The 14,245-nt window shown below is 32.7% G+C and overlaps 2 pseudogenes; one reads left to right on the plus strand and one right to left on the minus strand.

Moving 5' to 3' along the window:
* The first annotated feature begins 924 nt into the window (after positions 1–924).
* LOC125863829 (uncharacterized) lies at positions 925–9,847 on the plus strand (annotated as a pseudogene).
* A 1,203-nt stretch (positions 9,848–11,050) lies between these two features.
* On the minus strand, positions 11,051–12,044 carry LOC125863830 (protein S-acyltransferase 11-like; annotated as a pseudogene).
* Positions 12,045–14,245: the final 2,201 nt, after the last annotated feature.

A 14,245-nucleotide genomic window follows, 5' to 3' on the forward strand; every position in this document is an offset into this window, starting at 1 on the left:
ATGCCATTCCTACATTGCACAAGTATAGCTTAGGGTTACTTAAGATGATGGTTCTAATGTGTTGTAATGACTTATATGTTGAATATGCTTGTATCTTATGCCTTTTGTACTAAAGTTCATGACGTTTCTTAAAATTGACATATAGCACGGTTTTCAACCAAAATGTCCTTTTTAAGCTTGATTTTTGCATGGTTATCATACTTAGTACATCTTTGTGTGCTAACCCATATTTCTTCTATTTTTCTACAAAGTGTAGGTTCCGGATCTTAAGGTGACCTCTAGTGTTCAAGCTTGGATTGATTTTTTTCAAATCTAGTGGTGAGTCCTCATGGTTCGAGGATGAGAGTTTTCATTCTAGTTTTCTTTTATGTCATTTTACGTTTCGGACTATGTTGAAGGGATGTGACCCTATCTTTAATTCGAATTGTATTAGATGGCCATGTGAGACAAGTTAGACTTCCGATGTTTGTTTTTAAATAAAGACTTTGATTGTATGGATTAAAGATTTTAAATTTCGTACCATTTTCTTACTTCTTATGTTATGAATGCTATGAGGCTTGTATGAGGCTCTTCGGAGTCTTGTACGCCGTGTCACGTCCGGTGTGTAGGTTCGGGTCGTGACAAACATGGTATCAGAGCACAAGATGTTGGGATGGTTTTAAGGATTGATGTCTCACAAGCCACGTCTAGTAGAGTCTTGTTAATGAGTGTGAAGTGCTCCACATTTATGAATGAGAGGCTATAGAGTTTAGCTCTATAAAAGTCCTTTTTCTAACCCTTCTCTTGTGTCTATAGGATATGAATACAGGAAGGGCGAACACAAGAAGGATGGAAGAGGAGATTGTGAATGAGGGAGTTCCTCCCCAAGGTCCTCAAGGTAACCAAGTTCCTCAAGGTAATCAAGTTTCGGCTGATCCTCTGGCCATGACAGATGGGAAAGTTAGGTCAACTCTTCTAATGATTTCTCAAGCTGTAACTACTCAAGACCAAGTTATGACGGCTCAAGCCAATAGGGGAATTGAGACTCACGTGAACCCTAATGTGAGCACTATGGCTTCTAGGTTGAGGGATTTTGTGGATGAGGTGTATAAGGTAGTTGATGCTATGGGGGTGACTTCGGTAGAAAAAGCGGAGCTAGCCGCTTTCCAATTGAAGGATGTTTCCGAAGTTTCGTTCACTCAATAGAAGAGCAATAGGTCGGTTGGAGAGGGTCCCATAGATTGAGAAGTGTTTAAGAAAGTATTCCTTGATAGGTTTTTTCCCCGTGAGAGGAGGGAAGTTAAAATGAAATAATTTATCAACCTTAGGCAAGGTAGCATGAGTGTGCAAGAGTATTCCTTGAAATTTACCCTATTATCTAAGTATGCTCCATCTTTGGTGTTGAATTCGATGGATGAGATGAGTAGATTTGTGACGGGTGTGTCTGACTTAGTTGAGGAAGAATGACATATGACAATGCTCCATGATGACATGAATATCTCTAGGCTTATGGTGTTTGCTCAACAAATTGAGGAGTCTAAACTTAAGAGAAAGAATAGGGAGATGAAGAGATCTAGGTCTGATGAGCAAGGTCAACCAAGGTTCAAAAAGAGATCTTCTAACCATGATTCTTCAAGCACTCCTAAGGTTAACCAAGATAAAGGTAGTAGACCTCCATTTCCTAAACCTACTTGCACCAATTGTGGAAAGAAGCATTATGGGACCACGGACACCACCACGGGCCCTGTTGCCCTTGACGGGTCGTGAAGGTGGGAGTGGCCCCTAGGAAGGGGTTGCCTAGTCGAGGGTACTTTAGTAAATTCCAAATTGATTAGTTAATTAATGGGGTAGATTTTTATTATTTTATTTCACATATATAAATGATTTTAAGTCATAAACCACCCATTTACTTCATTATTCCCAAAAATCCAAAAGAGTTCATCTTCTCCAAAATTTCTCTCTCTAGAAAGTTCCCAAAGAAGAAGAAGAAGAAGTGGAGGTTAGGGCTTGAAGAACCAAGGTATTTCTTATCAAATTTAAGGGGACAACTCCATTAAGGTATGGTGGCTTTTCATCTATAAGTAGCTTTCACCCATAGAGTCCCTCCAAAATATGATTTCAAAGCTTCCAATTTCCCCCAAAAGTTAGGGTTTCAATCTAAGTCATGGGTTCCCTTTCAAAACATTTTCAATGGTTGATTTACAATGAATTATGATTGAATTGATGAATTAATGTGGATTTATGATGAAATTCCCCCATGAAACCATGAATCCTCCAAAATACTAAATTGTGAATTTATGACGTGGGTTGATTGATTATGGAAGCGTGTTAATTGATTATGTCTATATTGATTGAGTTATTGAATCATGATATTACCCTTATCTAATGTAGTATTATAGCTGTTTGGGTTGAATTGTGATTCATGGCCTTGGAGGGCAATTTATGAAGAGTTGATGAATAATTATGATGCTATGTATATGCTTTGTGATTTCAATGGAAGTAATGTGATCATGTCTACAATGCAATTATTTTATTATTGAAAGGTTATTCTCAATTATGAATGATAATGATATATTGTGAAGGGTTTCTTCGATGTAATGATACGTCTTGAATCGGTAGACCTAATGGTGGTAGCCCTTTCATAAATGATTAATGAAGTATTCTAGGCTTCGTCTTGAATCGGTAGACCTAATGGTCGTAGACCTTTGATAAATGATTAATGAAGTATTCTAGGCTTTGTCTTGAATCGGTAAACCTAATGGTGGTAGCCCTTGCATGAGTCTATGAACTACTATAATGATGCACCTTGGATCGGTAGGCTATTGACACTCTTCCATGAATGATAATGATGAACCTTGAATCGGTAGGCTTATGGCACCCTTTCATGAGGATTCAATGAGCTATCCTAATAATGTACTTTGAATCGGTAGGCTCATGGCACCCTTTCATGTGTGTAATAATGTACCTTGGGTCGGTAGGCCAATGACATCCCTCTCATGTATAATAATGTTAGGAATGAACTACTCTATGGGAATGTAAGCTTAGCATCAAGTGGATATGGTAAAATGGAAGCTCTCCCCATGTTAGGCCGGGTTTCAATGAACATCTTTCTTATTCCATAACTATGTGCCCACATAAGTTATTAGCTAGTGGATCTACCTAAGCTAAAATGTTACCGGTCCTACCTTAGGCAAGTAGACCAACCCTTCACGGTGTGGGATAGACACCAGATTTCATGATATGCTCACATAGTATATGTCGGTTAATGCTTATTCGCATCATATGAGTTACGTGCTTTGGTTACTCAAGAGGTTCTATGATGTGTAGGTGGTAGTATGAGATGTCATTCATGCATTGCATGAGTAGGCTTTGAGAGGGCTATGTTGTGTTTCTCTAATGTCTCAATGTCTAATGAAATGAATGTTCTCCTAATGATGCTAATGAGAATGTTGACTTAAGGGCTTAATGTAATGATGAATGCTTAACTTGGATTGTTATTATGAGTTACTATCTTTGCCATGACTTATTAAATGTGAATGTTCCTTATCCATGCGTATTGATTAAAGATGAATATGAAGAATGGTAAGTTCATCTATGGTGGCCTCAAAGTGGTACTTAGTATGAATAGTAGTATGGGATGGCATTCCTCCATTGCACAAGTATAGCTTAGAGTTACTTATGATGATGGTTCTAGTGTGTTGTAATGGCTTATATGTTGAATATGCTTGTATCTTATGCCTCTTGTACAAAGTTCATGATGTTTCTTAAAATTGGCATATAACATGATTTTAAACCAAAATGTCCTTTTTAAGCATGATTTTTTCATGGCTATCATATTTGGTACATTTTTGTGTGCTAACCCATATTTCCTCTATTTTTCTACAATGTGTAGGTTCCGGATCTTAAGGTGACTTCTAATGTTCAAGCTTGTATTGATTCTCGTCAAAGCTAGTGGTGAGTCCTCGTGGTTCGAGGACAAGAGTTGTCATTCTAGTTTTCTTTTCTGTCATTTTACATTTCGGACTATGTTGAAGGGTAGTGACCCTATCTTTGATTCAAATTGTATTAGATGGCATTGTGAGACAAGTTAGACTTTCGATGTTTGTTTTTAAATAAAGACTTCGATTGTATGGATTAAAGATTTTAAATTCCGTATCATTTTCTTATGTCTTATGTTATGAATGCTACGAGGCTTGTATGAGATTCTTCGGAGTCTTGTACGCCGTGTCACGTCCGGGGTGTAGGCTCGAGTCTTGACACTTATAGATCAATATGATCTCGAAGCAATCTAAGATTTTTTGGGAAAAAAATAAAAACAAAATAAAATAAAGGCTTAAACGATTCTTTAATTGACGATTGAAATCAAAAGGCAATATTTATTAAAAACTTTATTCCACTTTTATATTTTACCACAACAGTCAATAACGAAGTCAGGTAAGAAATTATAACTCATAATTATTGCAATTTTATCTAATTTATAATACATTTATTTTCACTTAAAAAGAAATGTTCCTTTCACTTGGCTTTCCACCATTAAGGTCGATATCTTGAAGCAATTTAATATTGTTTTTGTTAAAAAGATAATTTTATTTAATATAACAAAGAATTAAATGACAATTTAATTGACAACCAAAATCAAAAAAATTATATTTATTTAAAACATTATTCGACTTTTATATTTTACCAAAACAGTTAATAATGAGGTCTTGTAAGAAACTATAACTCATAATTACAATTTTATCTAATTTAAAATACATTTATTAAGGGTAACTGTAAATTGTGATTGTTCAATACTTATATTCTACATAGTTGGTCATGAGGGTATACATGCACCATTTGTTAAACATAGGGGTATATATACATGCACACATTATTACAAGGGATATATTTGCTCAATATCACAAAATGAAGGAATATTTTTGTTCATTATTGACGCAAGCTCATATACCAATTAAGACAAGGACAAATTTTAAGAGACTAAGCAAATATATACTAGTTAATTATTTAACATAGTTATAGTTTGAAGAAAATACTTTTCGCCACTAACATATAACCATATTTATGTGAGCCACGTCCAGAATTTGTATAATCGGCTCCTAATTGTATAAATCCAGAATTTGTATAATTCAGTTTCTAATTGTATAAATCTAGAATTTGTATATGCTTACTTAGCTTGAATATAATTATGAGGAAATTTCGCAAATTGCCACTAAAATAAACTTAATTAGGTTTTATAGCTATAGTTTGCTAATTACTATTTGTAGCTACATGTTAGAGGGAGGAAAGAGGCGAGTGAGAGAGGGAAAGAATGGAGAGAGGTGAATTGTATATGTGTATATGTTGAATTGTATATGTATATCTATTAGATAATTGTATATATGTAATTGGTATACATATGCATTTGTAAATTTGGCAAGCGAGATTGGAAGAGGGAGGCAAGCGAGATTGGGAGAAGGAGAGGGAGGAGAGAGGTAAGCGAGAAAAGGTAGAGAGTAGAGAGAGGCGAATTGTATTTGTATATCTGTCATATAATTGTATATGTATATGTATAATTTGTATTTGTATGATTTGTACTTGTATATGTATAAGAGAGGAGAGAGGCTAGAGAGAGGAAGAGAGGAGAGATGCACACATAATTATATCTAAAATTAAGTTGTAAGTGGTAATTAATAAAAATTATAGTTATGTTAGCTAATTAACTAGTATATAGTTGCTATCCGTGTAATTTCCCCTATAATTATCACGTTGATACATTTGATTTGTATAAGTTCTGAAAATTTTATGTATAAATACAAAATTTATATATACTTAGCTTGTTTGTATATTGGCAAGTGAATTATACAAACGAAAATATTCATAGTAAACAAAACTATAGTTATGAAGCGTAATTAGACAAAGTGTAGCTGAGGAAACTTATTAAATTTAATATCTTTGCTATGTATGAAATTTCCTCATTGTTTTACGTGTGTTATTTATTTGTTAATTTTATAATCTAAACGATTTTAAATAGAGGAGATACGGGGTCTTCCACCTCAAAAATAGAAATTCAAAATACTTTAATTTTTGGTCAAACTAACTATTAATATCTTTTTTAAGAAAAATATTACTACTTCAATCACAATTTAACGTTCTTTATCAATTTTGTAGTGAGTTTATTGGATTAAATTGACTATTATATTTGACTAACTTTATGAGAAATATATAAATTTATTTGGTCAAAATCTAAAAATGATAAGCACTTATTGAATTGGGTAATAATTTTTTCAAATACAGATCTAATTAACTCCTTGAAAATTATTTAAATTCATTTTGTCATAGTAAAGTATAAAAAGGCATAATACATAAATATGTCGTTTAATTTGGCTTTAGTAGACAGTTATGCCCTCTAACTTTGGATGTGCACAAATAAACATTTAAACTAGTATAAAATAGGACAAGTAGACACACACATTCTACGTAGCATAATACACATAGGACGCCACATAGGATTCAAACTTGTCTTGTCGGATGTCACGTAGGACGAATGTTTCTATTTTTTAGTGTTTTACAAGTTTAAGTGTCTACTTATGCACACTCAAAGTTGGAGGGCATAGATGTCAGCAAAAGCCAAATTAAAGAGCATATTTATGTATTATGCCTTATAAAATTATTTAACTAGCATAAGAATTAATATTACTAAAACATAAAAAAAAATCCTATAAAAAACCCAATAACTATATGCAAATTTTAATCACCAAATTAAAAGGCGAATAAATAATTTGAAAAATGGGAGTCAGTCTAGTATACCGTAATGGTGAAGAATTAGCTAAAAACATATATCAAATACAATTTCTTTGGAGAATTGATCACCTTACTAATATTATAAAAAGAGAATTCACGTATTATTCTTATAATTAAAACACACTACAAAATATAATAAATGACAAATTTAAAAGAAATGAATGACTATATTTTAAATAATTTCTCGATTAATGTTAAAATATCACTATTAGCATAACAATAAATTTCTTTACAATAATTGATTCAAATTTATAGTCTAATTATACAGTAGTACTTTAAAAATTCGTGTCGCCTTTATTTGACAAATAACATACTTTAAAAAAATGAATGAATAAACATAATTTTCAAGAACAACTCAGCAAACGAGATGTGTATACAAAACCGGAGATACTAAGAAATTCACTTTATCATTTTAATTTCAAACTTATAGAAAAAATATATAAGCGGTCAAGAGGAGATGCTTGAACCAATATATATATGGTAGCCGATATTATTTTATCTCTTCACTTACTTCAATTTTTTAAGGAAATAGATCAACAATCAAGAGGAACGTATAAACTCGGTTGAGAAGGTATTGATTTACTTCTTCGTTATATTCATTCATTTTTATTTTTTATTCTCTTACAATGAAGGATGCGGATTGGGTGATGGTAAGTTTGTTTCAAACCAAATCTTGTTTCATTTCTTCATTTTTTGCTTTTGTATACATCTACATATTTGTGGTTCATTTTAGCAAGTGTCGTAATTCTGAATTCATAGATAATTTCTAGTAAATTTAGAAGACGAGTAAAGAGATTGATAGATGTTTGATTTTTTCTTCTTGCAACCCTGTTTCCTTTTTCTTTTTGTCGAAGGTATGTTGGAAAAATATCCCTAGCCCCAAAAAGTAGCGTTACAGTCTATGTAGATCTTACCAATTTCAAATCATAATTTTTGTATATTTTATATTTTTTAAAACCTACTTGTGAAATTGTACTGCGTATGTTGAAATTGTTGTTGTGCATTTATATATATGAATAGTCTAATTTAAATACAATGAGACATCCATAGATTTTTCTAGTAGCATTCACTCAAGTTTCCGTTTTGAGAACGAGACTTTCATCCCGATCTAAGAATGAGTGTCGCTAGAGGATGATGCTTCCTTCATCCCTTGTAATCATCCTTCTATTTTTCTCCCAAAACTATAAGCTCTGTCTTTGCTCTCAGGTCTGTATTTAATATCTATCTCTTCTTTTTAAACATCATTTTCAATTTATGAAATACAATGTATATGTACATGGATAATTGAGATATATTCTATGTATCTTTAACGGCATATGTGTATATTATTCTAATTAATTATCTTTTGTGATTTCTAGAATTTCATTTGTTTACCAACTTTCGACTCATTAAAATGGAGGGAAGATATTACTTTGTGCGAGCATGAGTTGTGAATATAAATAATTAGTTGATTTTGCCTTTTGAATTTAATTACACAGTATACTTTTAATATGCTCGAAGCACAAAAGAAGAACAAAGAGGATGTCAAGACGAACTAGAAATTTTATGGAAAGGATCAAGAGGACTCTTCCAAGAATATATTACATGACAATCGAGTGCAAAAAATTATTCATGGTATGTAATTTTGACTTATATTGATTTTTCTTTTCCTTGTCCACTTTAAGAAATAAAGAGAAAATTAATAGGAATTTTCAATTTTAATCTTATTATTAAATAACTTTTTCCAAATTAATTGAAGTATTAGTAGTCAAATATTGAATTTTAAAGTATTCCTAATAATTTGTTTTTAGTATAATAAATACTTGACTAATATTTTTTTCAAGGGAACAAGTGGAGCGATTCTCAACTTCCCATGAAAGAGGGAAAGATCGCAAATAACCATGAACAACGAATTATTCAGGATATACAAATTATTAATTATTCTATATCTTATAATTGACTTGTACTATTAATTATCTTTCATTTCATTATTCATGATTTTTTAGCTGAATTTGAGAGCCTTAATGATGATAGACCACTGAATAATCCTAATCTTATCTTAAAGGACAGTTACATTGACAATACGTGTTTGTATCCACTCCTTCATGCTTGCGAGGTAATTGTTCAACATTTATGTCAATTGAAATCGAGCATGCTCATTGTATTTATACTTTTCTATGTCCAATCATTTATGAAAAATAATGTGGATTTACATGAGTTAGAAAGTAAAAAATTCAAAGAATGCAGTGAAAGCAACATAAGATAGGATCAAAAGAATTCTTTGGAGGAGGAATTTCCTAACCAACAACAAGAAGATATTGATGGTACTTATAAATTTTACATCTTACAAATTGAATTTATGTTTTTAATTATCTAAATTTATCAAAAGTAGAGATGAACCCTAAATTTTAAATCAATAAGCTCAAGATAATTGAAACTCTTGACCTAAATGGTACACAACATAGTGGTAGTCTAATATACAATAATTAGATTGAAGCTCCCGTCCAAACTTATAATTTGTTTCACATATATCATGTAATCTCACATATAATTTGCAAGTGAGTCAGAGCTCAATAAAGTTACATATGAAGATGGTAGCACAGATAATTCTGATCGTATTTTAAATGACAATACTATGAATTATGGCCCAAAACTTTTGACAAGAGATGTAAAGGATGGAAACTATCATATCACTCAAGGAATACCCAGAAGTATTAAATTTCGTTCCATCGATAACCTCTATAAGGTAATTCATAAAAAACATGCCTATCTTCCTCTATAACATTAATTATTTTCACAAGTTTCTAATATTGTTCAACAATAGTTTTTTTTCTTTACTTTTGGTAATTGTATATTTGACAAAATAAAAGAAATAGTTAAATTTATTTTTGATTATCTCATTAAATTTCCTTGCATTCCACAGTGTACTTCAAGGGTCTCACCAATTGAAGATGAATATAGTTGGAATTGTCCAACTAAAGAAAACTCAAATATAAATTGTTTGACAAACGAAGATTCAAGTATCAAAACAAACAAGATGAGTGTTGGTTGTGAGAGAAAAGACAAAAACAACAATGGAGAAAAGGATGATGTGACTTCTTCCCCCTAACTTCAAGATTTAATTTTAATAATTTATTTGAATTCTATCTTTAAGATTGTATTTGAATCATTTCCTTGAATTTAATTAGGATGAGGATTTATCCTCTGAATTACATTTTAACAAAAGAAGGAAAAAAAACATATTCAAGGTCAAGATAAAAATAAGATTATATGCTACAAGATTACAACAGAAAAAAAGTTTAAACATGCCTACACCAATCCAATCCTTTTCACTTCCTCTCTTCTTTAGCTTCACCAGATTATAAGGGTCTTTTCCTCCATTGAACTATAAATAGAGTTTATCGAGAATGGGGGAGGGGGGTATTAGGTAGGCTTCAACTATCTAACCTATTTCACTTATATTTTCAGTCTACTGATACATCATGCCAAAAATGGGAAACAAATTCTTCCAGTCTTTCTATAGAAATTTGTAATGTATGAAGAAATCTATCTGTATACATCATATGTCCACCTTTCCGCATGAAAAAACAACATATACCTGATAAAGACTTGCATAGCATCATTAGATACCACAATCAGAATCTTAGGCCAAAATGCCATACAGAAATTATTAATCATGCCCCTAAGTCATGGACCAAGACTCATTTCTCCCTCTGTGGGCAGCCCAACATAATAAGCTCCCCCTACGGAATGGCCAGACCATATTGGGCCTTATGTACGCAGCCTCACCTTGCATTTGCAAGAGGCTGTTTTTCTTCCTCTACCTTGGTAAAATCTCACAAACAATTACTTCTATTACTAATACATATGTACAAAATTTTCTCTTTTGAGGAAATAAGAGTTTAAGAGAATAAATTAACAGATCCATAGGGTGAGAGGCTAGAGCTTCCAAAACAAAACTAGATCCTTGCTAACACCCAAATAACTGACGGACATTTCAGTAAAAAATGAAACACAACTATCGTTTAATTCTTATGTTGGAGGTTGCCAGAAAAGGCCCAATTGGAAGTGTTTCATTCTGAGGGCAGTGCCAACGCAGCCACGCAGGAACCTGAAGTACCACCTTCCCTATGAGGCAATAGTGTACTTAATATAAGCACGATGATCTATGAGAAAAATCAGCTTATACAATGGGATTTCCAACTAGAATCCATCAACTAAAGCAGTATTTGGGAGAATTCAAAACTTACATCACACTAATGGCTTTATGAAAATGAATAAAGAGAGCAAAGGAAGAGAAATTGATTCACCTTCATTTTTTGTGTCTCTTCTTAGAAGTGAAGAAGCTTGGCAAATATCTTATTCTAGTATAAGGGAAGCCAAAGAATCGGAGGAAATTTTGGCAATCCTTTACTGCAGTACCTTCACCCCTGATGCACTTATATGACTCAAGTATCTCTTGCCTTCATATATGAAACAGAGTTGCTGCCATAAAAGCACACTTAAACCTATCTCGATAGAGACACTAGCAATAAACAGGTAAATAAGAACAAGTCCTGTCGCGGGTAAAAACAACATAGAACTCATAAATGCAATAAAAATATCTTTTAACATTCTCATAACCAACTTTTGACCAAAAGCCCCACTCAGAAGGTGAATTTTCCAGTTGTTTAATGGTGGCTAGTTATGATAAACTGCATGTACAGACATGATAGACACGTAAATCATGCCAATGATTGCTAAAATGAGGAAAAGGACAAAATGCCAATGGTTTGCTGCACTAACACAGTTTCCAATCTGATAAATAAATGTTATCATGAGAATATAATATGACTACTGCACCATATTTCACACAGTAATTAGATGGGAGATGAATGTACAACCAGATGAAGTATGGTGGAAACCAGAGAAATCAGGCAAATTTTCAGTTAAAGGTTTCTATTTTGCGTTACAGGAAAATAACAGTATGTTGGTTCTATTTCGTCATTTTCAAGAAAACTTAGATAGAGACAAAGGCCCTTATATAATTTTGGTTGTCATCCCTCTTTGTATAGGATGATTAGTTGGAGAAAATGGAAGATGTTATGAAAGGATGATACCATGATTGGAGTAAATGATTTTTGCCTTTTTTAAGTCCCTTACAATCTTGTAAAGCATTACCGCACCTCCTTGCTATATTTTTGAATAAATATTCTTATCATCAAACAAGAAATTTGTCCCTCTTCAAGGAATTGGAGCTAGAAACACCACTACATTGTGAGTTATTCCTAACTGTTAACCAGTGTTACTAAAAGCCATTGCTTCATTGCTCGAATGGATGATGTGAGAGGTCATGAACTTATGGGTGAAGCCATGCAATTCAAATAAGTGTGCACTTCAAACAACGATGCAGAAGGGGGTCCTGAGAAATAGTTGATTCTTTGAATCTCGATTGTGAAGAGTTGAATTAATATCGACATTATTTGTATATTAGATGCTGAAATTAATTAGTTATTTTAATTGATTGATTATTTTAGCACAAAATTCATTTACATATGGTATCTTCAAATTGTGCGCTTCAATTATTTATTGTTTTTCAACCTTATTGCTCTTTTTTCACTTTTGAAAACACTGCTAGTAACTCATGAGTATCTTTTACTCCCTGTAATTAGATTCTTCTTTTTTCTATTTGAGGTAGTAACTCATGAGTATCTTTGACTTTGCACAATATTCACAAAATCTATAATTCTCAAGTGCTCTTTTGTCATAGCAGGATAGCTTCCCCACAATATGTTTGGTGGAGCACCAACAAATCTAAATGCAGAAAGGCTAAAGGTAGACAGGGTAAATACAGACAATATTATAGCAATAAAAATGTTAACATTGCCATAGATGTAATCGGGAGAAACTAATACCGGATAAATGGCCCAAATACCGCCACCTGAAACACCAAAAAGCATATCAAAACTGAATGTATAATAAAGTCTTACATCTAACAACAAATTGAGATAAAGTTGTAAAGAAATGCCCATACAATTAACGCAATGACATACAAGAAAATATACATAGATAGATAATAGTGAGAGACAAAAATGTATATTGTGGAATTTGATGACTTTTATGCTGCAATTACAAGGATTTGTTGCATTGAATGACTAGAAACAATAAAAAGGCAAATTAGCAGTACGACCACAAACTGCTTGAGCATCTAAATAAGAGACAATGAGAACTGCGCACATGCAGGATGCATGAACAACTGTTATCTGTTTGATCAACATCAATCATAGTGACCTAGTCTAACTTTAAATTCCACAAATTTCGTTGATACTGCAGTCTTGGTGGCTTCAAGCATAAATAAACTTCTCGATTGCTCTCTATGCTGTTTTATTTCAGTGGTTAGGAACAAGAAAAGTAGCAGAATGGCTATAATTGGCAGAACCGGGGGATATACATGAAACACAAAAACGAAGAGATGTCCACATTAACTTCTGCCGCATTTAAAACTGACATGAAAATCATTCAAATGGTGCAAGCTTTATATAAAGATAAAGCATATAGAAAAGGCCATAACCATACAGCTAAAAGTTCAATCATGAAAAGAATCAAATATTCCCGCAGATCAGGGATGCAGGGGAGATGATGGATGTTTGATCACTTACATATTACCAATAGCATGAAGACAATGAGGATGCTGACAAAGCACCGGTCTCGTTGTTGCTCCCCAATATACACGTAAGTGTACGTGGTCGTTCAAGTAATATAGATTCTTAAAGAAACGAGTTATTGTTCCCAAGAGACTTATGATCAACTTATATTTGATACTCAACTCTACAAATAAAATAAAAGTAATTGTTTTCAAAAATGGTGATGATTATTAACTACTACTACGAATTATACAATAAATAAAAGTAACCAAAAGTGAACGACTTTAAGATGATGTTTCAAGCAAGTAAAAGACAATTTCAGGGCTGCAACATGCAATGAATCTCATGTATCATACTGTTGGCTTAGAACTAATTTTAGTTGTCAAGTTACTGGTTTACAGGGTTAATTGTATGAGTCGGGTATCAAAACTCTAGTCGCCTACTCCAGTTAGTTGTCTAACTACATCGTTGAGTGGGGATAAACAGGCCTAATTGGCGAGCATTTATATTTTATCCTATTTCGCAACCAAGCAAGTTGTTCGTCCGGGTGTCACTCCTGAATACAAATCTCCTCAACTAAATGGATCGATCGAGCTCTCTATATTCTTTGGTCCAGCTAACCCTCCTTTCTCGATTTTAAGATTAGACAATATATTTATCTCTAGATGGCCAATCAAGAAATACTAAAACAAGAATATAAAAGTAATTTATAATGACAACCAAGAATTAATTCATAAACCTTAGATATTCAACATTCGATTCGTAGCTACAACCCCAGAACAAGGACGTTTAGCCACTCATACTATTAGAAAACCACAAAATACAATTGTTCATGCTATTTCCAGAAAATAGATGAGTTAGAAGATCAAAACCTATTACAAACG

This window comes from Solanum stenotomum, chromosome 5 (genome assembly GCF_019186545.1).
Source record: "Solanum stenotomum isolate F172 chromosome 5, ASM1918654v1, whole genome shotgun sequence".
Lineage (NCBI taxonomy): Eukaryota > Viridiplantae > Streptophyta > Magnoliopsida > Solanales > Solanaceae > Solanum > Solanum stenotomum.